The 25,943-nt window shown below is 42.8% G+C and overlaps 1 pseudogene; it reads right to left on the bottom strand.

Annotated features, from left to right (window-relative positions):
• Nucleotides 1–1,050: 1,050 nt before the first annotated feature.
• Nucleotides 1,051–19,116, bottom strand: LOC148149365 (uncharacterized; annotated as a pseudogene).
• Nucleotides 19,117–25,943: the final 6,827 nt, after the last annotated feature.

The raw sequence follows: 25,943 nt of genomic DNA, 5'->3' as shown, positions 1-25,943 counted from the left end.
TCTCGAGCAAATTATACCATGAATGGGAGAGTCTTGGGAAAAGTTGATAGGCAGAGAGATCTGGAAATGCAGGTCCATTGTACCCTGAAGGTTGCTGCAAAGGTGGATAGAGTGGTCAAGAAGGCATATAGTATGTTTGCCTTCATTAGACGGGGTATTGAGTATAAGAGCTAGCAAGTCATGTTAACATTGTACAAGACATTGGTTTGGCCTCATTTAGAATACTGTGTACAGTTCTGGTTGTCACATTATCAAAAGGATGTGGACGCTTTGGAGAGGGTGCAGAGAAGGTTTACGAGGATATTGCCTGGTATAGAAGGTGCTAGTTATGAAGAGAGGTTGAGTAGGTTAGGTTTATTTTCACGAGACAAAAGGAGATTGAGGGGAGACCTGATTGAGGTTTACAAAATCATGAAGGGTATAGACAGGATGGATAGAGGCAAACTTTTTCTCAGAGTGAAGGATTCAATAACGAGAGGTCACACTTTCAAGGTGAGAGGTGGAAAGTTTAAGGGGGATACACGTGGCAAGTACTTCACACAGAGGGTGGTGGGCATTTGGAACGCGTTGCCAGCAGAGGTGGTAGAGGCAGGCACTGTAGATTAATGTAAGATGCATCTGTACAGATGCATGAGTAGGTGGGGAGCAGAGGGATCCAAATGCTTAGGAATTGACCGACAGGTTTAGACAGTACATTTGGATCGGCTCAGGCTTGGAGGGCCGAAGGGTCTGTTCCTGGGCTGTAAATTTTCTTTGTTCTTCTCCTTGTTCTTTAAGTTGAAAGCAGTGACTTCTACCCTATCCCAGGTATAATGTGTTACAAGTGAAATAATTTACTTATCTTTGATGTAGACTCATTTTTCAGAAAATGTTAGACAAGTACTTAAAGATAAAGAAAATAATGGGACATTAGAACAGTGTGAGCACCAGGAATATGACGACTGCTTGAGACATGATGCAATGATAACAACATCTCTCTCAACGTTGGCAAAACGAAAGAACTACTCAGTGACTTCAGGAACAAAGGAGGAGAACATGTCCCTGTTTTCATCAACGGAACTGAAGTTGAGAGGGTGGAGTAACAATAACCGATAGCTGCCCTGGATTTCCCATGCAGATGCGACAATCAAGAGGGCATAATAATGCCTCTTCTTCTTCAGACGGCTCAGGACATTTGGCATGTCCATAACGACCTTCAACAACTTCTACAGAGGCACCATTGAAAGCATATTATCTGGGTGCATTACAGCCTGGTATGGCAACTGCTCGGCCCAGGACATATGAGACTACAGAAGAGGATGTGTGCATCCTCGGCCATCACAGAAGCCAAACTCCCATCCATGGATTCTACTTACATGGCTCACTGCCATGGAATAGCTGCCAACATCCTCAAAGACCCATCACACTACAGTAATGATCTCCTCTTCCATCAGGCAGTAGGTACAGAAGCCTGAACACATGAACCAGCAGGTTCAGGAAAAGCTTCTTTCTGACCATTATTAGACTGATTAATGAACAGTATAACCTCAAATAATGCTGATCTTGCTAACATTGATCTTGCCTAATGCATGCCCTGTGCAATGTAACCTGTATGCCTCTCTAAGTCCTTTTTGATCTGTACATCCTTGCCTACTATGATCTACCTGTGCTGCTTGTAAACAAAGCTTTTCACCGTGCCTTGGTACACATAACAATAAATCAATCAATCAATCAATCAATTGAATAGGTGACTGGTTTCAAAGGCATGACATGTTTTTCTGTAAGGAGAAAGTGAGGACAGTAGATACTGGAGATCAGAGTCGAAAGTGTGGTGCTGGAAAAGCACAGCAGGTCAGATAGCATCCGAGGAGCAGGAGAATCGATGTTTCGGGCAAGAGCTCTTCATCAGGAATGAGGTTTTTCTGTAATTCAGGTTGGTTCTTTTCCGACAGTGTCACTTTTTACTGCAGCAGATTAGTTGTCTGTTCACAAAGATTTTCCCCATTTTTGCAAGTTTCCTTTGTCATCGATACTGTTGGCTGTCTATAGCTTCAACATATAGAGTCATAAAACCCTTACAGTGCAGATCAGTGCTATTTATGCCATGATTCTGCACTGACCCTCTAAAGAGCATACCACCTAGACCATACCCTTGCCAAATCTCTGCAATCCCAGTTGGGTTTTTTTAAACCATGGCTAACCTACCTAGCCTGCACATTCCTGGACTCCACAGGGCAACTTTTACAATGTTTTATCCACCTAACCTAACTTGGACTGTGGGAGGAATCTGGAGCACCCCAAGGAAACATACACAACAGTAAGCCAAACTTGGAATTGAACCTGGACCTCTGGTCCTGTGAATCAGCAGTGCTAAGCATTGTGCCGCTGTACCTAGTATTTAGTCAGGATTGTGATGAGCCTATAATCCACCTTGGTAGAACCTGGAAGTACTTTATTTAACATCACCCCCTTGGGTCTCCACCATTTTTCACATCGTCACATGAATGTGCTGGATACCAGACCTATCAAAGCACAATGACTGGCCCAAAGTGCAATTGTACCTAACTCCTTCCTTCACAGAGACATGGTGAGGTTTACAATCTTCCTTCACCTCTTTCTCCCAAGTGGACTTTTGGATTGCACATATCTGGCACCACCAACCCCCAAACTTGTCACCATGACTGGTTCTACCAAGAGCAAGAAAATTTGACAGCATCATTCAGAATATTGAGAATGAACATACCCTGTCCACCACATCAAGGTGGCAGTCTATAGATAAGTGTTGTGTTTATCATCAAGGTGAGGGATGAGGCCATCTTTATTTCCATTTTAAGTTCCCATCCAATTTTCAATGGTGTACTTTGATAATGCTTATTTAATGACCTAAATGCATGAAAGAAAACAATTCATTCATTTATTTAACAATATTCATTGCTATTTAGAACATTTGTTCATCACATTGCCTTTAAGCCTATTGACAAACTCACAGAAAAATAAATCATTCAAATACATTGAGATTTGTCTGTCAATGTCACCAACACAAGATTTTTGGATTTTGGTTCCAAAATAAACCACTCTACTATAATCAAATATAAAAGCATCTTCATAGTTACAGTCATTGTTACTGAACCTTACAATTGTCATCAAACAAATTGGCTCCTCCGAAAAAGCCTTGATCTCGTTCTATTTGCTGCCTTGTGTTTTATGCAGCTACTATGTGATGCACTATAGATCCTCATAAGTGAAAAAAACAAACCAATTAATGTATATAACCTGAGACTTCTTGACAGTAATTTGTCTGGGTAGAGGGAATTACCTTCCCATTATCAAACCTGTCCAATTTCAATGAGATGAAGATCCATCAAGTTCAACAACCAACGACTTGATCCAGTCTGTCAATTTAAAAATCAGATGCGAAATGACCACTCTCTTGTCTTTGAGATTTAATCCCATAATTTCCTCAATACTGCTCCCTTCCTAAAGCTTCAACTTTGTCAGAAGTGTTGGTGGTTTTAATCTACCCTGTAGACTGACTACTGAATGGTGTGATCTTGTCAGGTACCAAGGGAGTTAAACTAGTCTCACTAATTTATGTCAATCGCAGATAGTGATCTCAGTTGCAAATTTATAATCAGCAAGCTGTTAATGTTGAATCGCAATGATATAACTGAACAATCTTTGTGATCTCTTATTTATTGAATCAATTAACACTGTACTAAATATTTGCCCATTCAACTTTTAAATCTTGCTCACTATTAGTTTATGGTTAAAATTATCAGTTCCTTACTTGACAAGAAAGGCATTAATTCACTCAGCTCACCATTGAAGAGGGATGCATTAACTATCCTACATCATTCACCATCCTCTACTCAGTTGGTCACAACAAGATTTCTTCCTTGTCACCCAGACCAAGAGAATTTATGTTTGAAAAGTGGCCAATCTAACCAAGCTTTCTTGAGTTAACAGAAGAGTGAGTACATTCTTTACAAAACATGGAAACAAAATAATAATGTGACACACATATTAGGATTAAGCAGTGAGTCCAAGGAAAGATAAAGGTTAAAAGCCTATGAATCGGTCTCTGGTAAAGACTAGATAGTAGAACATTGGATCCATTACATGGAATGTTATGGGTAGCACTGATGTTGTTAATTAAGCTGTCAATTTAAAGATTCTTATATTTGGAGATTATTTGAAATTCCATTCATTTTGGTTCCTTTTGATGGTAACTAGCTGGCAGCACTCAGAGTGAGATTGTCTTTTTTTCTCTTTTTCTATTTTTATCTTTTTACCTGAAGTGCAGGGGTATTTAATGGCTGACTTCAAACATTAACCTTCTAAGCACATTAGTCCATACATTCATACATCAGTCTACAAACACACACAGGCCAAGGGTGAGGTTATTTTCATTCTCCTTTTTTTTCTATGGGAAGCAGAAGTTTAAATTGCCTTAAATTCAAAGAGGGAAAATAGGATACACCAGGGAAGAGTTCATTGGAATAGTCAAGTGTAGAGCTAATAAAAAGTGATTGAAGCTTTCAGCTGTAGATAAGCTGAGACAGAGTTGGATGATGTTATGGAGGTGGAAACAGGGGATCTTTGCAATGTCCCAGATTTCCCAAACTAACATTGTTGTAGGAATGCTACCAGCATAAGAATTAGAACTGTATAAGAAAAGCATCCAACATGAGTGACTCATAGTACTAGGAATAGCCAATCAATAGATGCTTTCTTATCTCCTCCAGATGAAAAAGAGAATATCAACCACAGCTTGCTCAAACTCCCCACAAGGTTTGAAGTCTGCTTCCCTGGGACACCTGCACCAACCAATCCCATCATCCCATGGCCAAACGTTTCAACTCCTCCTCCCACTCCGCCAAGGACATGCAGGTCCTGGGTCCCCTCCACTTCCACTCCCTAATGGGGAAGAATGCCCCATTTCCACCTCGGGACCTTCCAACCACACAGTATCAATTTGGATTTCACCACTTTCTTCATTTCACTTCCCCCCACCTTATCCCAGTTCAAAACTTTCTACTCAGCACCACTCTCTTGACCTGTCCTACCTGTCCATCTTCCTTCCCACCTATCCACTCCAGTCTCCTCTCCGACCTATCACCATTAACTGCACCTCCATCTACCTATTGTACTCTCAGCTACCTTCCCCACAGCCCCCCACCCCCCCCCCCCCCATTTATCACAGCCTCATTCCTGATTAAGGGCTTTTGCCCGAAATGTCGATTTTCCTGCTCCTCAGATGCTGCCTGACCTGCTGTGCTTTTCTAGCACCACACTCTCGACTCTGATCTCCAACATCTGCAATCCTCACTTTCTCCTAAGTATAGACTGGACAAGCCAACAATTTGTTGGGCACTTCTGCCTTGAAATATTTTGAACATTTTCACTCAAAGCCGATAAAAGAATGACTGAGTCTCTGTTGAAAAGAATAGAAATTTTCTAATTTTTTTTGCCCTGAAAGAGTTAATGACAATTAGCCTGCTTTACCAATACAAAACCCTCATGGGTCAATGGGTCATTAGGCTTCAGATCTGTGGTGGCCTCAGAGGGCTAACAATTTAGAAGAATGTTAATTCTCTCAAGATTACCTCATTTATATGATGAACCCCACGAAATCATTTTGCTTGTGGCTGCACCATCCTGTGAGATTGTCATTACTCCGCAGTAAAAAAAAGCGGCCATTAATGGCTCTCTGCATCCTGGGTAGCTGCAACAATCCAATGGGGAGGTGTAGCAGGTACTGTTACTGTAGTTCTTTAATTATTAATGCCTCCCACGGGATGACAGCAATGTACTACAACAAGCATTTTGAAAGTTGTACTGTAATATAGTATAATGCATTTTTGAAGTCATTACCTCCAATAGCATCTCATTATCTCTTCTCACAGTTGCTTATTTTATGACCTTCTGTGAGCCACCATGCAGATAAATCAGATTTAAAACTAAACCTAGCCCAAAAGGTAATGCTATGGAATGTTGTTCCCAAGTCTGTTAGTGAAACATTGTGTCATTCACGATATGTCACCATGATACTTACTGCAGTACATCATATACAGTAATTGTATTATATCCTGTACATCAACTGAAGATTAACACTCATCACCAGTAATGTTTTAATTCTTTAGTGTGGGCACCATCGCATCTCAACATGGAATGACTGTCTACTGTTGGCTAGATTTGTCCTTTGAAGGATTGCACTATTAATTCTTTTCAATAGCAAATTTCTAAAACTGTGAGCTAATAATGGAGCAGCCAGACTTTTGGACCCTCAGTAAAGAGGGAAAACAATTGGATATCTCTTTAGCCAATCAGATTTATTAATCATGAAGCAAGGATAAGTTCTTTTATACAGCTCATCACTCACCCACCCTGGGCTAGTGAATGATAAGTGGACTGGATTTATTTGAAGGCTCAAACTGATAAACGTTCACATGACAGGACAGATCAACAAACACAAGGGATTCAGGAACCACCAATACCCGCAGCAACAATTGTAATTACTCACATGTGCTGCTTTACACCCTCGTTCTTTGATCATTTGCCTTGATCAACTCTTAAAGAAAATTCACAACAGGCATCTTAATTAGAGTGAGTGTATTCAATGAGAAATCGGTTATACAAAAATAAATGCAAAAAGAAAGAAGGATTGATCCATGAGTGAGTGAAAAAGTGAAAGAAATTGTTTTTTTTTTCTAAATTTAAATTCAGATTTTTAAAAAACTCCAACAAAAATTAACACATGATGGGATGAGACTTTTTTTGTTTATTCATGAATGCGGGCATCTCTGGCTAGAGCAACATTTACTGCCCATTCCGAATTGCCCAGAGGGCAGTTATGAGTCAACCACATTGCTTTGTGTCAGGAGAAACATATAGGCCAGACGATGTAAAGTTGACAGATTTGCTTTCCTGAAGGCCATTAGTGAACCAGGTGGGTTTTTCCGACAATCGACAATGGTTTCACAGTCATCATTCGACACCTAATTCCATATCCTTCATTGAATTCAAATTCCACCATCCACCATGGTGGATCCCGAGAACATTAGCTGAGTTTCTAGATAACTAATCTAGCAATAATATCATCAGGCTATTGCCTCCCCCTGGTAATTTATTGTCAACAGTTGATATTTATCCCATTATGTAAAAGAAAAGGTTAAGATTGAAATGACAAGATATAATGACCCATGACGAATTTAATTTGTATCCACCCTCTAAGTCAAGCAACTTCGCACCATTAGAAACAACAATAATTAAATTTATAAGAAACATTAATTATGGGAAAACAGAACAAAAAATTGGCAATTCCACCTGAGGTCAAATACTTAGTCACAAAGGTAATTTTAAGCAGTGCATCAAAGGAAGAGTCATGCATGAAGACTTGAGGAGGCAGTCCAGAGTACAATCAAAACCATCAATTACGGTCAGGGACATGCAAGAGGCCACAACTGGAAAACCATTGCAATATCTAAGGGTCATAGAGCTGGGGAATATCACAGAGATAGGTATGTGTGAGGCCTTGGGGGGGATTGGAATGCAAGGAACAGCATTTAAAAATCAAGGCCTTGGCAGACCTTTAAATTTTACTTTGCTGTGTCTTCTGATTTACCATTGGTAATGCCACAGGAATACCTGTTAGAATTATAAAATAATGGATACATCCAAGGCTGTAATCTCATTTCAGACATTTGGGTGACAGTTATAAAGCACTGGACTTTTTTTTTCTCTCACATTTTATTAATGCTTCGAGGATATTCATGTCCTGGAGGATCTATTATTCCCTACTGATATTGAGCTCTGTAATATTAACACATGAACATGCTTATTTTAAACAGCTTATCGCTTTCATTCAAATAGTGGTCAAAGGAATTTCATGTAAAAGTGCTAACACATTTATATGCTAATAATACAAGGTGCAATTTCACCTCATATCTATTTTTTCTTCATTTTTATTTCAATGATGAAGTAATAAACAAGTCATGAGTAGATCTGATCGCCTCTTAAGGATAGTTTATGCTGCTTGTCCTTTTTTTCTGCAATCTAAGATAACAGATGTGGCAATATTTTGTAAACTTAATTCCAGAAAAATGATTTTGCAGCCCAATCTATCCTCACTTACGATCTTGTGAGATGGCCAACAAAATTTGCCAGGATCCTGTTCGAGGAGTCAGATTCGGACCAGGACTCTGATCTAGTGTTTACCACCTGATGACAGTGTAGTCTTGTCTTCTTAGAAGAATCAGCTGCCCATGGGAGAAAGCCAAGAGTACCCCTTCTCTCTTTTCTCACACTTTCTTCACTTGAACTATGGCAGACCCATAACGAGTTGACTTAATTTGTCGGCCAAATTTTCAAATTCCTACATGCCATCTCTATGCCTCCAATGCTTCTACTATTCTGCATTTCTTCACCAGTTATGGCCCCTCATGTTTGGATTAGAGTGGTGCTGGAAAAGGACAGCAGGTCAGGCAGCATCCGAGCAGCAGGAAAATCGATATTTCGAGCAAAAGCCCTTCATCAGGATCATTCCTGATGAAGGGCTTTTGCTCAAAACATCGATTTTCCTGCTCCTCGGATGCTACCTGACCTGCTGTGCTTTTCCAGCACCACTCTAATCTTAACTCTGGTTTCCAGCATCTGCAGTCCTCACATTTCCCTATGGCCCCTCATGTAACTGTAAAGTTCTCTCCACTTTTTTGTTAAAAAAAACATGTTCCCTAAAGTGCTTTCATTTTGCCTTTCATTTCCCAACCTATTCTATTTTTAAGCATTTCATTCCTGTTTAGCATTCACTATTTTGCTCTCTTCGACATAAAGCATTTTGAACTTGCATAAGGAGTGCTGCAGAATTGCAAATGGTTGCCTATTGGTTTTAAAAGAGCAACTCATCTGGGTTGCTTTCTTCAATTATTATATATTTCCTTTTTGGTAAGTTATTTAAAATGAAAGGAGGACTGCAGATGCTGGAGATCAGAGCTGAAAATGTGTTGCTGGAAAAGCGCAGCAGATCAGGCAGCATCCAAGGAGCAGGAGAATCGACGTTTCGGGCATGAGCCCTTCTTCAGGCACGGTGGCACAGTGGTTAGCACTGCTGCCTCACAGCGCCAGAGACCCGGGTTCAATTCCCGCCTCAGGCGACTGACTGTGTGGAGTTTGCACGTTCTCCCCGTGTCTGCGTGGGTTTCCTCCGGGTGCTCCGGTTTCCTCCCACAGTCCAAAGATGTGCAGGGTCAGGTGAATTGGCCATACTAAATTGCCCGTAGTGTTAGGTAAGGGGTAAATTTAGGGGAATGAGTGGGTTGCGCTTTGGCGGGTCGGTGTGGACTTGTTGGGCCGAAGGGCCTGTTTCCACACTGTAATCTAATCTAATCTAATGTTAATGTTCTCATTTTTAAGATGCTCTTAATGGTGAAAAGCATGAGACAATCTGAAAGATGAGTATACCTGATGCAGCGCAAGCCCATGAGTAATAGGATCAGAAGCACGCCATTTAGCCTATTGAGTCTGCTGCACCATTCCATGAGATTGTGACTGATCTGATAATCCTCAATTCCATTTTCCTGTTGAATCCCATAGCCCAAAATTCTCCTACTGATTAAAAATCTGTCTGATGTAGCCTTGAATCAAATGAATAGCTCAACCTTGCCAACACTCTGCAGTAAAGAATTCATTATCCTCTGAGAGAACCAATTCCTTCTCATCTCAGTCTTATATATGTGACCCCTTATTCTGAGGTTAAGCCTTCTGGTCCTAGACTCTCCCACAAGGGGTAACAACCTTTACCCTGTCAAACTTCCTAAGAATCTTAAATGTCTCAATAAGGTTGTCTCTCATTCTTTTAAATTCCAATGAATACACGACCAAACTATTTAGCCTCTCTTTATCAGGCCATTTTTCCATACAAGGGATCAACCGAGTGAACATTATCTGGACTGCCTCCAATGTCAATATATCTTCCCTTGGGTAAGAAGACCAAAACTGTTCTTGGTATTCCTGATCTGGTGTGACTGGTATGATTTTAACAAGCCTTCCCTGCTTCAATACTCCATTCCCTTTGACATAAAGGCCAACATCCCATTTGACTTTCCTACATGGCATGGATTACACCTATTACATGCTAAACTTGGGTGCTCGCAATTTGTAATTTATGCACTTGGACTTATAGAGGTGCCTTTATAGAGGTTTATAAAACATGATTTCCAGAATCTTTGATTTATTCCAAACAATTGCAAGTTAGCTATAACATAGGATAGTAGCAAAACAAAGAACTTTCGACACCAACTCAATCTTCGAGCAGTGCAAAGCTGAGACAGTTGAGTTTCCCAGACATTACTTATCCCTATGAAGTAGACGGTCTGTCTATTACCAAATACTTTGAGATGGAGGGAGCTCCACCAATTAATGTGGGAAAGAATCAAATACAGAATCTGGAGATAAACAGCTCCCTTTCTCAAGCAGTACATTGTTGTTGCTCCCTTTAAGACTTGGTATTCTTGCAATTCTGTCCTGATGAGTACAAAATGAAATGATGATTCAACAGCTTACCCTTCGTTTCCAGCAATACCCATCCTGGGGGTAAAGGAACAGGATGTTGGCACATTTCAGAAATCAATGTAATTACAGTGTTTGTGAAATGGGCTATTTATTCCCCCACTTTTCTGGCAAAGTTCATTAATCATGGCATGTGGTATCAAAAGAAAATGGTTGACTCCAGTTAGCATGATGGGCCAAGAAATGGCAGGTGATTGTATTAGATTCTTTGTGCCAACAACACACAAATGTTTTGCATAAACTGGGTACTGGCTTGAGAGAAATGTGATCATTAGGGAGAGGGCATATTGTAAATTACACTGAGTGTCACTGGTCCAGGTTAATTGTCATACATAATTGCTATTAATACTATAAAGAATAAAATGCTGCTTCAGATAAAAATGAAAATTTTCATGATGTAAAAGTTGGAAATATCAATTTAGTTTCGATCTTAAGAGGGCATAAAACTTGAACACAGTAATTGAAGAATAATCGGTTTGAACTTTACTCACTTTGATCCTGTTTTGGAAACAAAATTGGCAACAAAGATTTTAATAAAAGACCACATCAAACAACTTCCCTGCTGAAATGTCCTGTGCCAAATTCTTTAGATAATCCCATTAAAGTAGGAACAACAGTAAGCAATTCAATCCCCTTAGCCTGATCTATCACTTAGTTAAATCCTGACTGAAATGTATGTCATCCACATTTTGCAGTCATTTTAATTGTCCCCTCAGCGTCTACAGTATTTAGGGGAGGAGGGACGTCCAGGTTGCCACTGCTGTTTGCATAAAAAAAAGTCCTAGTTTCACTAACACGCGACCTATTTCAATTTTAAGATTTCGGATTGCTTCAGTAAGGGAAGCAGTTAACCTGTATCTGTATTTGTGCCAGCAATCTTGTGAAGATGACAGAGACTTTGTTCACTGGCCTCCAAGATCTCTGTGTTGACCCTTTACAAAGAGGCCTGTGCCATTGGACCCATGACAGGCTAGTGGAGGGCCTTCCTTCAGGATGATGGACTCCATGAAAGTTCTCAGTCAATAAGAGGCTGGTATCTCCTCTGACCCTTAGCACTACTGGCAAATCAGTGTTTGGGATCATTCCTTGTGTCTCATGTCGGAAGCAAATGATGTTGGAAGGAGTGTCACAGGGTGTGAGCTGTAAATGAGGGATCCCCATAGAATATGAGTTCCTGACTGGGGCTGTTGATCTTTTCCAATCAGGGACTCCTGGCAGTTGTAAAAGGATGAATGTCAGGGATATTGAGCCAGGGAATGCCTGACTCAATGAGAGGCAGTGCTATTGTCAAAGGCTATGCATTGGTAAATAAAGGGTAATTGGTGATGGGATATTGGCCCCTGTTTTACTCGACTTTCCCAATGCTGAGTCCCGTGATCAGACGCAGTGGGTTTGAATGAGGGAATCTCACACCCCAGGAGCTGACAAGTAATCCAACAAGAGCTTTTTTGTTGCAGCAAGCCTCTATACCCCTTGTCGCGTTAATGCCAGTGCTGGCGCAAGGTATGTAAAGCCCAAAACTGATGGTGGGCAGAAGGACCAGTTAAAGGCCTTGCCACACTGGAATTGACGAGGCTGGAGACAGGAAGTTGACGATGTCCCCACTCGCTACATCCGAAGAAATTAATGCCCCACAGCATCCAAACCCCCGAGGGAATGGTACACAATCCCAACCTGTATGTCTAGCATGATTGACCTGCAAAACTTCCTTTGATACGCTCATGCCTGTCCAAGTCCTCTAGGCAAAAGTGAGGACAGCAGATGCTGGAGATTAGAGTTGAGACTGTGGTGCTGGAAAAGCAGAGCAGGTCAGGCAGCATCCAAGGAGCAGGAGAGTCGATGTTTCAGGCAAAAGTCCTTTATCCTGAGCAGGACTCTCCTGTTCTTTGGATGCTGCCTGACTTGCTGTGCTTTTCCAGCACCAACACTCACATCTCCAGAGAGGATGTTACTCTGACAGGTCTGTGATTTAATAGAGTTCTTCCTTCATTCATTTTTGAATAATCGAATGACATTTGCAACTTTCTCAATATTGTGAATATTGTGATTAACCTGTTCAAAATTTTGTCAACTGTTTATTCCAATACTCTGGGATGAGGGTTTCACCTCAAGTCCATTACTTTGTGCATCATTCTTTAATTTTCCTATTACTTTCACTAACATTAAAACCTCCAAGTTTTTTTCATTTGACTTAGGATTTGATTTCCTCATTGCCTCTTACAGTTTTGATTTCCATCCTCTTCAAAGACCTTTCATAGCTCTGTACTACTTACATGTTATTAATATATTGATCATTTACTTTTTCTGTTAGCTCTAATATTGCTGGCATGAACTTTACATGTCTCTAATTGTATATTTTCTTTAATCTTGTTTTTTATACATTACTGCCTCTCTTTGCTTTGTTGCAAGTGACTATTTTTTATTAATTGGCTACTGCCTCTTACCTCATTTAATTACAATGAGTACCTATGTGTGTTAGAGGCACGTATTAATTCTGCATTGTACCAAATACAGCTTTGGTTTATCACAGTGTTTCTGTAGCTTTACTTGTTAACAGTCCAACACAATTTATTGTGGTCAAATCATTTTTCAACCTTTTGCAGTTAGGTTTGTTTAAAGTTAGAAACTTTGTATGTTACTCTTTCTTTCTCCTCTCAAGCTTAATATTAATTTGAGTGATATTACTGTTACTATTTGCAAGATGCCCCATTCCTGCCAGAATTGTTAACTATATCTGGTTCATTAGAATCGGTTAAAAAACTGATCCCTGTCAGTTCTAAAACATGCTGCTCTAGAAAATAGTCCTTTGTGCAATCCAGGAGTTAACTACCTTCACTATTTGCACTGCTCTGTTTCTCCCAGGCTATAGAAGAAGATTTTGCTTAGATTAGATTCCCGACAGTGTGGAAACAGGTCCTTCGGCTCAACCAGTACATACTGACCCTCCGAAGAGTAACCCACCCAGACCCATTTACCTCTGACTAATGCACCTAATAGTATGGACATTTTAGCATGGCCAATTCACCTGACCTGCACATCCTTGGATTGTGGGAGGAAATCAGAGCACCTGGAGAAAACCCACGCAGACACGGGGAGAACATGCAAACTCCACACAGACAGTTGCCCGAGGCTGGAATCAAACCTGGGACCCTGGTGCTGTGAGGCAGCAGTGCTGATTACTGAGCCACCATGCTGCCCCTAGAAATTATAATAAGATAACAAGTGCAAATTCTTCATAAACTTGTTAGACATTTCTGCTACCAAACAGGATAATTTCACTCCTGGTTACATCTGATACTTTAAAAACTATAATATGAAACACTATTACTCAGCAAAATTTGCAATAGGGTTAATTTTTAGGCATTACCTTCTAATTAAAAAGATATTAGAATTTTGAGGTTATGTACTAAAATTTCCAAAAATCTACAAATTCATTTGAATGTTTACATTTAACTCACAGCAGTAGAAGTTATATTTCCCTCTGTGATATATGTAAAAGAAAATATTTCAATTGCAAAACTAAATGTTGCGAGAAATGTTAGTTTCCGAGCATGCCCCTTCTTCGTATTTGGAGGATATCCACATTTTAAATCTGACAAGTTATGCATTGAAAAATTAATAAGTCTCCAGCTAAGAATTCAATAATGAAAATTCACAAAAGGCCCACACCAGTTCAAGTGAAGGTAGAGAAAATGTAAATTTGGGATGGCCAGCTGAGATCCTGATAACAGCATAGGACTAAGCAGCTTCTATGCTGCTGGCTGCCTCCGCCCTCAGCAGGAGGCTGAACAGTGCGTGTTGTTAGCCAGCTAGCCTTCTGCTCTTCAAGGCAGTCTGTCTGTCTTGAAGATACAGAACAAAGAATTGTACAGCACAGGAACAGGCCCTTCAACCCACCAAGACTCCACCAATACACAATGCCTTTCTAAACTCTTTGCAGTCCACATTCCTGCCAATCCATACATCTGTCAAGATCCCTCTTAAACTTTACTACTGTATAGCTTCCATCACCTCCTCTGGCAGCGCATTCCAGGCACTTGTCACACTTTGTTGAAAAACCTGCTTGTCATGGCTCCTTTAAGCCTTCGACCTGTGTCCCCTAGCGATTGACATTTCTAACCTGGGTAAAAGACTCCGACTATCCATTGTATCCATGCTTCTCGTAATTTTTTAAACTTCTATCAGGTTGTCCCTCATCCTTTGATGCTCAAGTGAAAAGCTGCATGAGATGATAGAAAAATGCAGCTGCCCATAACTGCACTATTCAGTTTTCTGGACACAGTGATTGAGGTGGGAAGGAAGAGATCCAGTGCGCTTCTTCAGAAGATCTTGAGGGAAATCCCTCAGAAATGAGGAGAATAGACCATCAGTTAGGTAAATTCACACTGTATGGACCTCATTGATATCCGAAGACGTTTAATGATGTCTCATGAGTGGTGAATGTCACTGATTCGATTTTCACATTATACCTCCCAGCCAGCACACCATTATCAACTCACATATATTCAGAACACCATATCCCCATCACTCAACCAGAAGTACTCTTGATTGCCCATGACTTATGCTTAACATCCAAATCCCCACTTCACCCTCACATCCTTATCAATGCTACCAATCTCACACCCACCTCTCGTTGCATTCATATACTGCAGATATTCACTAATGATAAACACACTGCTCAACTATGATGCAACCATTGATATTCTGTCCACTCGCTGACAAGGTAGCCACAATAGAAAGGAGCAGAACACAATTGGTGGGGGCAATGATGTGTTCATTTCCGACAGTAAAGATATCTTACCAAGCAGAGCTGGAGCCTGATATCTTCAGTATCACTGACCACATTTGTGCCTGGTGGCATCATCCTATGTTATGCCCCTTTTAAACCTGCAAACATATAGTTATCCAACTATCTGACATGATGAGGAAGTTCCTGATGGTACCGATAAAGTGTGGAACTGGAAAAAACACAGCAAGTCAAGCAGCATCTGAGGAACAGACTTTGTGGGTGGCACGGTGGCACAGTGGTTAGCACTGCTGCCTCGCAGCGCCAGAGACCTGGGTTCAATTCCTGCCTCAGGCGACTGACTGTGTGGAGTTTGCACGTTCTCCCCGTGTCTGCGTAGGTTTCCTCCGGGTGCTCCGGTTTCCTCCCACAGTCCAAAGATGTGCAGGTTAGGTGAATTGGCCATGCTAAATTGCCCGAGTGTTAGGTAATAAGGGGTATTACCTAGGTAATAAGGGGTAAATTTAGGGGTATGGGTGGGTTTCGCTTCGGCGGGTTGGTGTGGACTTGTTGGGCCGAAGGGCCTGTTTCCACACTGTAATCTAATCTAATCTAATCTAATCTAACAGGAGAGTCAATGTTTCAGTTTGGGACTTCTCAGCAGCCCTGATTAAAGGTCCTGACCTGAAACGACCTGAAACATTGACTCTCACGCCCCCAAATGCTGTTTGACCTGCTTCACTTTGTCCAGCTCCACACTTTATCAACTCTGACTCTCCAGCGTCTGCAGTCCTCAATATCTCCAAACTTCCTGATGGTGTGACTATAGCCCTGTTGATTGTCACTTCATCCTCCTTCCCTCACCTTGACATTCTGCTGCTGATTTCTTGCTTTCAAGCATTCACAACCTGTCACTGCACAGCCCCTGGAGGAAGAAAAAAAAAATTCAGCGTCCCTCATTAATGTCATTGAGGTCTTCACCTCAGGCCGGTGCAGCAGAAGCTATCTGAGACTCACCCTTCAGCCTGCTTGTGCCCAGTGCCACATGACGTGCAGAGACCAGACTGAGGAAGAAGTCCCGTTACTTGAATTGACAACTTCAGCCACCAGCTTGGATACTGGCATTGCACGTAACTAGGAGGTTGAACAGAATTGATATTTGCAAATGATGAGTAACCAGATAACAAGGTGTTACATGTGCCAGCTAACTAAAGGGCAACGAAACAGTGAAGCAAACTCAGATGAGATTCTCAATATGGCATCATGCAGGAGTGTGCTGGTAGGTGGTACATGGTGATTCTGGGTGCATTGGCTAATCTAACAGACAGCCTCATATTATTGTTAAGGAGCATAGAAGAGTCATAGCGTCATAGAGCTACACAACATGGACTCAGACCTTTTAGCTGAAAATGTGTTGCTGGAAAAGCGCAGCAGGTCAGGCAGCATCCAAGGAGCAGGAGAATCGACGTATCGGGCATGAGCCCTTCTTCGGGAATGAGGAGAGTGTGCCAAGCAGGCTAGGATAAAAGGTATGGAGGAGGGGCTTGGGGGAGGGGCGTTGGAAATGCGATAGGTGGAAGAAGGTTAAGATGAGGGTGATAGGCTGGAGTGGGGGTGGGGGCAGAGAGGTCAGGAAGAAGATTGCAGGTTAGGAAGGTGGTGCTGAGTTTGAGGGATGGGACTGAGACAAGGTGGGGGGAGGGGAAATGAGGTAACTGGAGAAATCTGAGTTCATCCCTTGTGGTTGGAGGGTTCCTAGGCGGAAGATGAGGCGTTCTTCCTCCAACCGTCGTGTTGCTATGGTCTGGCGATGGAGGAGTCCAAGGACCTGCATATCCTTGGTGGAGTGGGAGGGGGAATTGAAGTGTTGAGCCACGGGGTGGTTGGGTTGGTTGGTCCGGGTGTCCCAGAGGTGTTCTCTGAAACGTTCCGCAAGTAGGCGGCCTGTCTCCCCAATATAGAGGAGGCCACATCGGGTGCAGTGGATGCAGTAAATGATGTGTGTGGAGGTGCAGGTGAATTTGTGGCGGATATGGAAGGATCCCTTGGGGCATTGGAGGGAAGTAAGGGGGGAGGTGCGGGCGCAAGTTTTGCATTTCTTGCGGTTGCAGGGGAAGGTGCTGGGAGTGGAGGTTGGGTTGGTGGGGTGTGTGGACCTGACGAGGGAGTCACGGAGGGAGTGGTCTTTTCGGAAAGCTGATAGGGGAGGGGAGGGAAATATATCCCTGGTGGTGGGGCCCGTTTGGAGGTGGCAGAAGTGACGACGGATGATATGATGTATATGGAGGGTGTTATGGTGGTAGTGAGGACCAGTGGGGTTCTGTCCTGGTGGCGATTGGAGGGGCGGGGCTCAAGGGAGGAGGAGCGGGAAGTGGAGGAGATGCAGTGGAGAGCATCGTCGACCACGTCTGGGGGGAAATTGCGGTCTTTGAAGAAGGAGGCCATTTGGGTTGTTCAGTATTGGAACTGGTCCTCCTGGGAGCAGATACGGCGGAGACGAAGGAATTGGGAATATGGGATGGCGTTTTTACAGGGGGCAGGGTGGGAGGAGGTGTAGTCTAGGTAGCTGTGGGAGTCGGTCGGTTTATAGTAAATGTCCTTGTTGATTCGGTCGCCCGAGATAGAAATGGAGAGATCTAGGAAGGGGAAGGAGGAGTCTGAGACGGTCCAGGTAAATTTGAGGTCGGGGTGGAAGGTGTTGCTAAAGTGAACAAACTATTCAATCTCCTCGTGGGAGCATGAGGCAGCGCCGATACAGTCATCAATGTAGTGGAGGAAAAGGTGGGTGGTGGTGCCAGTGTAGCTGCAGAAGATGGACTGTTCCACATATCCTACGAAGAAGCAGGCATAGCTGGGGCCCATGCGGGTGCCCATGGCTACTCCTTTGGTTTGGAGGAAGTGGAAGGATTGGAAAGAGAAGTTGTTCAGAGTGAGGACCAGTTCAGTCAGTTGAAGGAGGGTGTCAGTGGAAGGGTACTGGTTAGTACGGCAGGAAAGGAAGAAGCGGAGGGCTTTGAGTCCTTCGTGATGGGGGATGGAGGTGTACAGGGACTGGATGCCCATGGTGAAGATAAGGCGTTGGGGACCGGGGAAACAAAAATCATGGAGAACGTGGAGGGCGTGGGTAGTGTCCCGAACGTAAGCGGGGAGTTCTTGGACTAAGGGGGACAGGACCGTGTCGAGGTATGCAGAGATGAGTTCGGTGGGGCAGGAGCATGCTGAGACAATGGGTCGGCTGGAGCAGTCAGGTTTGTGGATTTTGGGCAGGAGGTAGAAACAGGTGGTGCGAGGTTGTGGGACTATGAGGTTGGAGGCGGTGGATGGGAGATCCCTTGAGGTGATGAGGTTATGGATGGTCTGGGAGATGATGGTTTGGTGGTGGGAGGTGGGGTCATGATCAAGGGGGCAGTAGGAGGAGGCGTCCACGGGCTGGCGTTTAGCCTCAGAGGTGTAAAGGTCGGTGTGCCAAACTACTACCGCGCCTCCCTTGTCTGCCGGTTTGATAGTGAGGTTGGGGTTGGAACGGAGGGAGTGGAGGGCTGCACGTTCCGAGGGTGAGAGGTTGGAGTGGGTGAGAGGTTGAGGCGGTTAATGTCGCGGCGGCAGTTGGCTATGAAGAGGTCGAGGGCAGGGTAAGAGGCCAGCACGGGGTGTCCAGGTGGATGGGGTGTGTTGGAGGCGGGAGAAGGGGTCGTCAGAGGGGGGGCGAGAATCCTGGTTGAAGAAGTAGGCACGGAGGCGAAGGCGGCGGAAGAATTGTTCGATGTCTCACCGCGTGTTGAACTCGTTAATCCGAGAACGTAGGGGAATGAAAGTGAGGCCTCTGCTGAGGACTGATCTTTCATCCTCAGAGAAGGGTAGTCTCAGTCCCATCCCTCGAACTCAGCACCACCTTCCTAACCTGCAATCTTCTTCCTGACCTCTCCACCCCCACCCCCTCTCCGGCCTATCACCCTCACCTTAACCTCCTTCCACCTATCGTATTTCCAACGCCCCTCCACCCCCCCCCCCCCCCCCCCCCCCAAGTCCTTCCTCCCTACCTTTTCTCTTAGCCTGCTTGCCATACTCTCCTCATTCCTGAAGAAGGGCTCATGCCTGAAACGTCGATTCTCCTGCTCCTTGGATGCTGCCTGACCTGCTGCGCTTGTCCAGCAACACATTTTCAGCTCTAATTCCTGCATCTACAGTCCTCACTTTCTCCACTGACCTTTTAGTCCAACTTGTCTATGCCAACCAGATATCCTAAATTAATCTAGTCCCATTTGCCAGCATTTGGCCCATATCCCTCTAAAAGCTTCTTATTAATACACCCATCAAAATGTCTTTTAAATGTTATGATTGTACCAGCCTCCACCACTTCCTCTGGCAGCTCATTCCATATATGTTCACCCACTGCATGACAAAGTTGCCCCTCAGATTCCTTTTAAATCTTTCTCCTCTCACCTTAAATCTATGCCCTCTAACTTTGGACTCCACTACCCTGGGAAAAAGACCTTGGTTGTTCATCCTATCCATGCCCCTCATGATTTTATAAACTTCTATATGGTCACCCCACAGCCTCTGACGGTCTAGGGAAAATAATTCCAGCCTATTCAGCCTTTCACTATCGCTCAAACCCTCCAATCCTGGCAACATCCCTATAAATCTTTTCTGCATTTTTCAAGATCAACAACATCTTTCCTAAAGCAGAGAGACAAGAACCGAACACAATATTCCAATGTCCTGTACAGCCACAATGTCTTCAGTCTTCAGCAGGCAGAAGAGTCCATTCCTTGTCCTTAACAGTGGCATTCTACTCCTAGTAATATTAAAGAATATGCTGGCCTTCAGCAAGTTCTTTACTTCTGAAACACATTGAATGTGACAGTTTGTGATGAAGACCAAATTCTCTCAGAACTGAGTGATGCAGTACTGCAAAGTGTGAGTTTCAAACCAGAAACAGCTTTGCATGCTGGAATTATATTGCGATTCAATACAATAACATTTGAAGCTTGTGCACATATTTGGCATTTCGGGAGCAAAACTAGAGCAAGCAACTGTCACGCTAATCATCTTGATTGATGTGCAACTTCCAAGTGCCAGGATGAATTAGGTATAAACTTTTGCAGCTCTCCCAGGGTTCAGGGCATTAACGTAGAGACAGGATGGATCCAAGATTCAACTTTTCATAAGTGGGAAAGGGGCTGGACTTTGCAGGGATATTTGTTTTCCTGGGTAAGTGTCCCATTGCTTCAATCACTGCCCAACATGTTGAAAAAAAACATGAGCACATACCTGACAAAGTACTCAATTGACCCTGATGATCGCAATAAGCTCCATGGCTTTGATTTGCCAATTTAAATTCCACACTTCAGAGTGATGTGTGGGCAACTAGCATTGTTTGTACCAAGTTATCGCAATGTAAAAGAGGTTCGACACCTTTCACCTTTCAGAACACTGGATTGGTAATGTTGTACATAAATTAAAGCAACAAACACTGACTCCAACAGAATACAGAGAAGGGAAACATATCTCGAACAATAAACTTGAAAATCTCCTTCCAAGTGTCATGGTGGCAGTGTTTGTTAGAACATTAATCTTGAAGTGGTAGGGTATGAGTTGAGTGCCAGAAGTGTCAAAGATGCAGCTCCATTGTAAATCAAACATTTCTTTCAAGAGAAGAGAGGAACATCGGAGAATGCGTGCTGAGGTCACAACGTTGAACATCCCATGTGGCTGTCTGAGCTTGTGTGGGCCTGGGGAGTTGAGTAAACAAGTTGAAAAAAATGTACGAATAACATGCATTCAGCATCAGCAAAGTGAACCAATAGCTCAATAGCAAGAAAACCAGATTGTGAGCAGCAAATACAGTAGACTATATTGAAAAATGTACAGATAAAATTATGTGAGACCAAATGGACACTGATTGACCACTCTTTGCGATTCCTCCACCCTGTCTCTTGCAACAACCTGATCTTCCAGCTGCTTACTATTTTAATAAACTACATTGGTCTCATGCTAACATTTCCTCACTGGGCCTGCTATTGTTTTCCAATGAAGCTCAACGCAAGCTGGACAAACAACACTTAATTTGCCACTTAGGCACTTTACAGCCTCAAGGTCTCAATATTGAGTTCAATAAACTCAGTCCTTCATTTTTCTTACATATTTCACCCCTTTAAGCATCCCCTTCCCCCACATCCCCATTCCCCCACATATCTTGTTTGTGTCATGATATCAACAGGGTGGATCCATCTTGTTCTTCTTTTTCACAACTGACATTCACATTCTTTTCACATCTCTAATCGTCCTCGACCAACATTAGCAGACTCCTTTCTTTACTGTGTTACAAGCTGTTCCACTTGTCCCTCCTTTGTGTCTGCCTACAGCACAAAAATCATTGTCCGCAATTGCCTCTTTCATTTAAATTCCAATAAATACAGGCCCATCCTACTCAACTTAATGAACCTTTTTGGACTGACTCTAATGCCAATATATCCTTCCTCAGATAAGGGACCAAAAGTGTTCACACGATTCTAGCTGTGATCTGATTTGTACCTTGTACGGTTTTAAAAATGCCTCCCTACTTTTAATACTCGACTGCCTTTGAAATATTCCTTTTGCCTTCCCGATTACATGCAAAACTTGGATACTCTTTTTTTTATGTGATTTATGCACAAGGACTCCCACATCCCTCTGTGCTACTGCTCTTGGCATTCTTTCTCCAACTAAACAATTTTCAGCTCCTCTATTCTTTCTGTCTGACTGTATAACATCACATTTTCATGCATTGTATTTCATCTGGCAATTTTTTTGTCCACTGTTCAATGTTCATTGACAATTGCATGATATAAAAGTAATGCCAAATAATCTGAAGGGAATTGCAAAGAAAGTGAATGGCAAAGAAGTGTTCCGACTGCAGCCATCAAAACCAGAATGACGTCTTCTTTCCATTTTTTATAAATCAAATTTTTTGTCTAAAGTCTGGTCAGTCAGAAAAGATAAAACTAATGCCTCAGGTCAGTCCTATGGCTGTGACAGAAGCTCAAAATCTGTTGCCTCCAGATTTGGAAAAGAAATCCAAATAAGATTTGAAGAGCAAGAATTTCTCCCTTCAGGGATGAGCTAGAGTGTGGTTATTAAGTGTTGCTTGGAACAGCACCGTCATCTGGTGGATGGGAAGTTTTATGTGAAGTTAGTGTTTCTTGTTAAGGATATCACGTTGAAAACTGACACGTTAACTCTCTTCTTTGGCCACTATTATCAAAGTAAGTCATATTAGGCTTTCAGCTATTTTTCATTAGGTTTACAGTGTGTTTTGGTCTTGCTAGGATTCACGCTCATAAATCAAAGTTGGCATTCCAAGTGCAGAAATGATGAGAGCAGAGGAATGTGTTGCTGGGATATCCTTCTTCAGGTCAGATGTTAAACTAAACTGTTTGCCACCTGTTTTTGTGGTTCACATGGCCATGAAATGATTCAGGTCAAGGAAAAAGGGAATTTTCTTAGTGTCTTGGTGAGCAGTTCTTTCTCAACTGATGCCTCTCAATTGCAGATTAATGCTCATTGCACACGTAACTAATTGTGGAACAGTGCATTTATTGATGTGATAATAGCCACTGTGCATCAAACTAAAATATAAGTCCCAGATAAATACAAGTTTTTTTTTCTCTGTAACTCAATGTGTAATGCACTTTAAGATGTTTCAATGTAATAAGATGCCATGTAAATATAATGATTATTAACACATATATTCTATTCCTTACCGGTAGTTTCATTTCGTTAACATTTCTTCCTGTACACTAGAGATGTTGTAAAAATTAGAATTACTGGAATGAGACAGAACTGAGAAATTACAGGAAAGATTGAAAAGGCTCCAGTAATTCTTTCTTAACAAGAAAGCTTAGACTGAGGGCTGGTACGTGCTTTTACAATGATGAAGAGATTCAAAAGGGTAGATATGTATCTATATATATAGAAATACAACATTGACCTGAACTTGTGGAACTGTAAATACTTTATAACTTTGTAATATTTGAGACTTTCCAGACTCCCATCATAATGTCTGCGAGGTGACCTGTTCCCAGGCTTCTTTCTGTGTTACCTGAGCCAATCAGCAGGACATGAAGATGAGCAACTCGCCTTCCTTGAAGGAAGTGTTTATTGCTGGGTCACTCCCTGGAGACTGTTTTAAAGCTTCACAGCATGAAGGGTCAAACATCAGCGTGGGAAAGCCGATGTGAAACCATCCATCATGATCACCCAGCGAAAATATGAATCGGAGAAGTGTACGTATGTTAAACAGGCCTTAGAGACACCTGTATTTGAGGCCTGGCGTCTTATATTGGGACAAAAAAAATCACCAATGCACTTGGATTTGATCCTTTACTATGGTTACCATTTCACATCAAGAAACAATTTCACTGCTGGGTGGCGCAGTGGCACATGTGGGTGGCACGGTGGCACAGTGGTTAGCACTGCTGCCTCACAGTGCCAGAGACCTGGGTTCAATTCCCACCTCAGGCAACTGTCTGTGTGGAGTTTGCATGTTCTCCTTGTGTCAGCGTGGGTTTCCTCCAGGTTCTCCGGTTTCCTCCCACAGTCCAAAAAAATGTGCAGGTTAGGTGAATTGGCCATGTTAAATTGCCCATAGTGTGAGGTGAAGGGGTAAATGTAGAGGAATAGGTCTGGGTGGGTTGCTCTTCGGAGGGTCAGTGCGTACTTGTTGGGCTGAAGAGCCTGTTTCCACATTGTAAGTAATCTCTTCTTGTTTTTGCTTGTCACAGATGGTAAGCACGGGACCTAAAAATATTTTCTCAGAATCCCTACAGTACAGAAGTAGGCCATTCAGCCCACGCAGACCCTCCTACCCACACACAACCCCCTATCCTTTCCCTGTAAGGTAGCATTTCCATCCACCTATCCTGGACATTATGGGCAAACTCGCATGGCCAATCTACCTAACTTGCACATCTTTGGACTGTGGGAGGAAACCAGAGCACCAGGAGGAAACCCACACAAACATGGGGAGAATGTGCAAACTCCACACAGACAGTCGCCTGAGGATATGATTTAACCCAGGTCCCTGATACTGTGAGTTAAGTAACAAACCAAGTAATTGGATAGCAATGCATCTACTTCTTCAGAAAGTTGAGGATTTTGCATATCTATTCCTCATAAGGAAATTGGTGCATTTGACAAAGCCAGAGTTTATTATTTTAACTTAATCGCCCTGTTTTAGTGACTTCGGAGGGGAGTTGAGAGTCAAAGGTTGTGAGACTGGGGTCACATGGAGGTCGTACCAGGCGAGCCAAAAATAAGACCTTCATGAGGAACCAGGTGGGTTTTTAATAATTATCCATCTGCTACTAATGGCTGAAATTTTGAGGGAGAAGCAGGAATCCCAACAAACATGACAATTCCACTTCAACAGATTCAGGACTAGGGAGGCCATATTTAGCCAGTGACAGTCAATGAAGTGAACGTTGCCAACAGGGGGCTGCTGTCCTATGAAGAATGGTGGCCTGTCCTTGAAAGTTGTCAGTCCAATCAGAAGGCTGGCAGCTCAGTAACCTCAACAGCACCACTTGTGACCATGTGACAGGAGGAGGAGGGCCCAGTAATATCCAATGGTAAGTAGGGGTTGTGTTGGTGATGCTGGAGCCAAGATTAGGGAAGAGGATTAGGGGGTTATTGAGCACTGCCATTAATGTGGCCCCAGGAGTGACAGTAGCAGTCAGTGTTACTGGGAGCCAATATTGGGCAAAAGGGTCTCCAAACTAAGCCTCTAGAATTCACTGTGAGGTTACCATGACGTGTTTGATGTCTTCTGAATCTCTTTCTCACAATGTGGAAAAATACGCACTGCGATAGGCAAAAAAACCCCTCCTATTAGCCACTAAAATGGTTAAATCGGGTTCTGGGCAGGTGGACCATTTGCTACCTTTCCTACAGCTGGCAAAGTGGCAAGTTAGTGGGAAAACATTTCTCGTGCCACCTGATGCATTTGCATGCCACTTCGCCAGCCTTTCAACCTCTGAAGTTATTCGGAAAAAGACTAGTAAATTCTAGCCAGTGGTCACTTCTGCAGGAAGGAGAACTAGAGTCTCCAGAAATTGCAAATGTATTGCCTGAGTCACATCAATTCACTGTCCCGGAGTGGATGGGTTGTTGGGACACTGAGTAAATTTAAGGATGAGATAGGTTTTTAATAAACAGTGGATTGAAGAGATCTGGAGAACCCACAGGAAAGTGGAGTTGGGGTTGAGATGAGATAAGCCACGATTGTATGAAATGACAGCAGATTTGAGGGACTGAATTGCCTTCTCTTGCTCTTCGTTCTTATGGTGTTATGTTTTTTACCATCTGGACAACACAGTGAGTAACCCAGGAGAACAGCCAAAGGAAGATAAAGAAAGGTCTGCTTCAAACCTTCTTATTGAGATAGGAGAAAAGACTACTATTTGGAGAGCCTTGAATTATGCAGTTGGTTAATAAAGTGTTTACTTCTTTTCTGATGAGAGTGAGAAATGAAATATCTCAAAGGTGGAGCAGAGTATTCTCATACAAATATTGCAGAAACTCTGTTTGCAGGCATATCAAGCAACTAGGAGGGCAAATGGCACGTTAGTCTTTACAGTAAGGGACTGAGAATACAAGAGTAAAGTTGTTATATCAGACAGTTAAAGGGCTC

The sequence above is a fragment of the Chiloscyllium plagiosum genome, unplaced genomic scaffold (genome assembly GCF_037043375.1).
Source record: "Chiloscyllium plagiosum isolate Xiang-an unplaced genomic scaffold, Cpla_swu_hap1 HiC_scaffold_8, whole genome shotgun sequence".
NCBI lineage: Eukaryota > Metazoa > Chordata > Chondrichthyes > Orectolobiformes > Hemiscylliidae > Chiloscyllium > Chiloscyllium plagiosum.
This window is presented reverse-complemented; position numbering and strand designations above follow the sequence as displayed.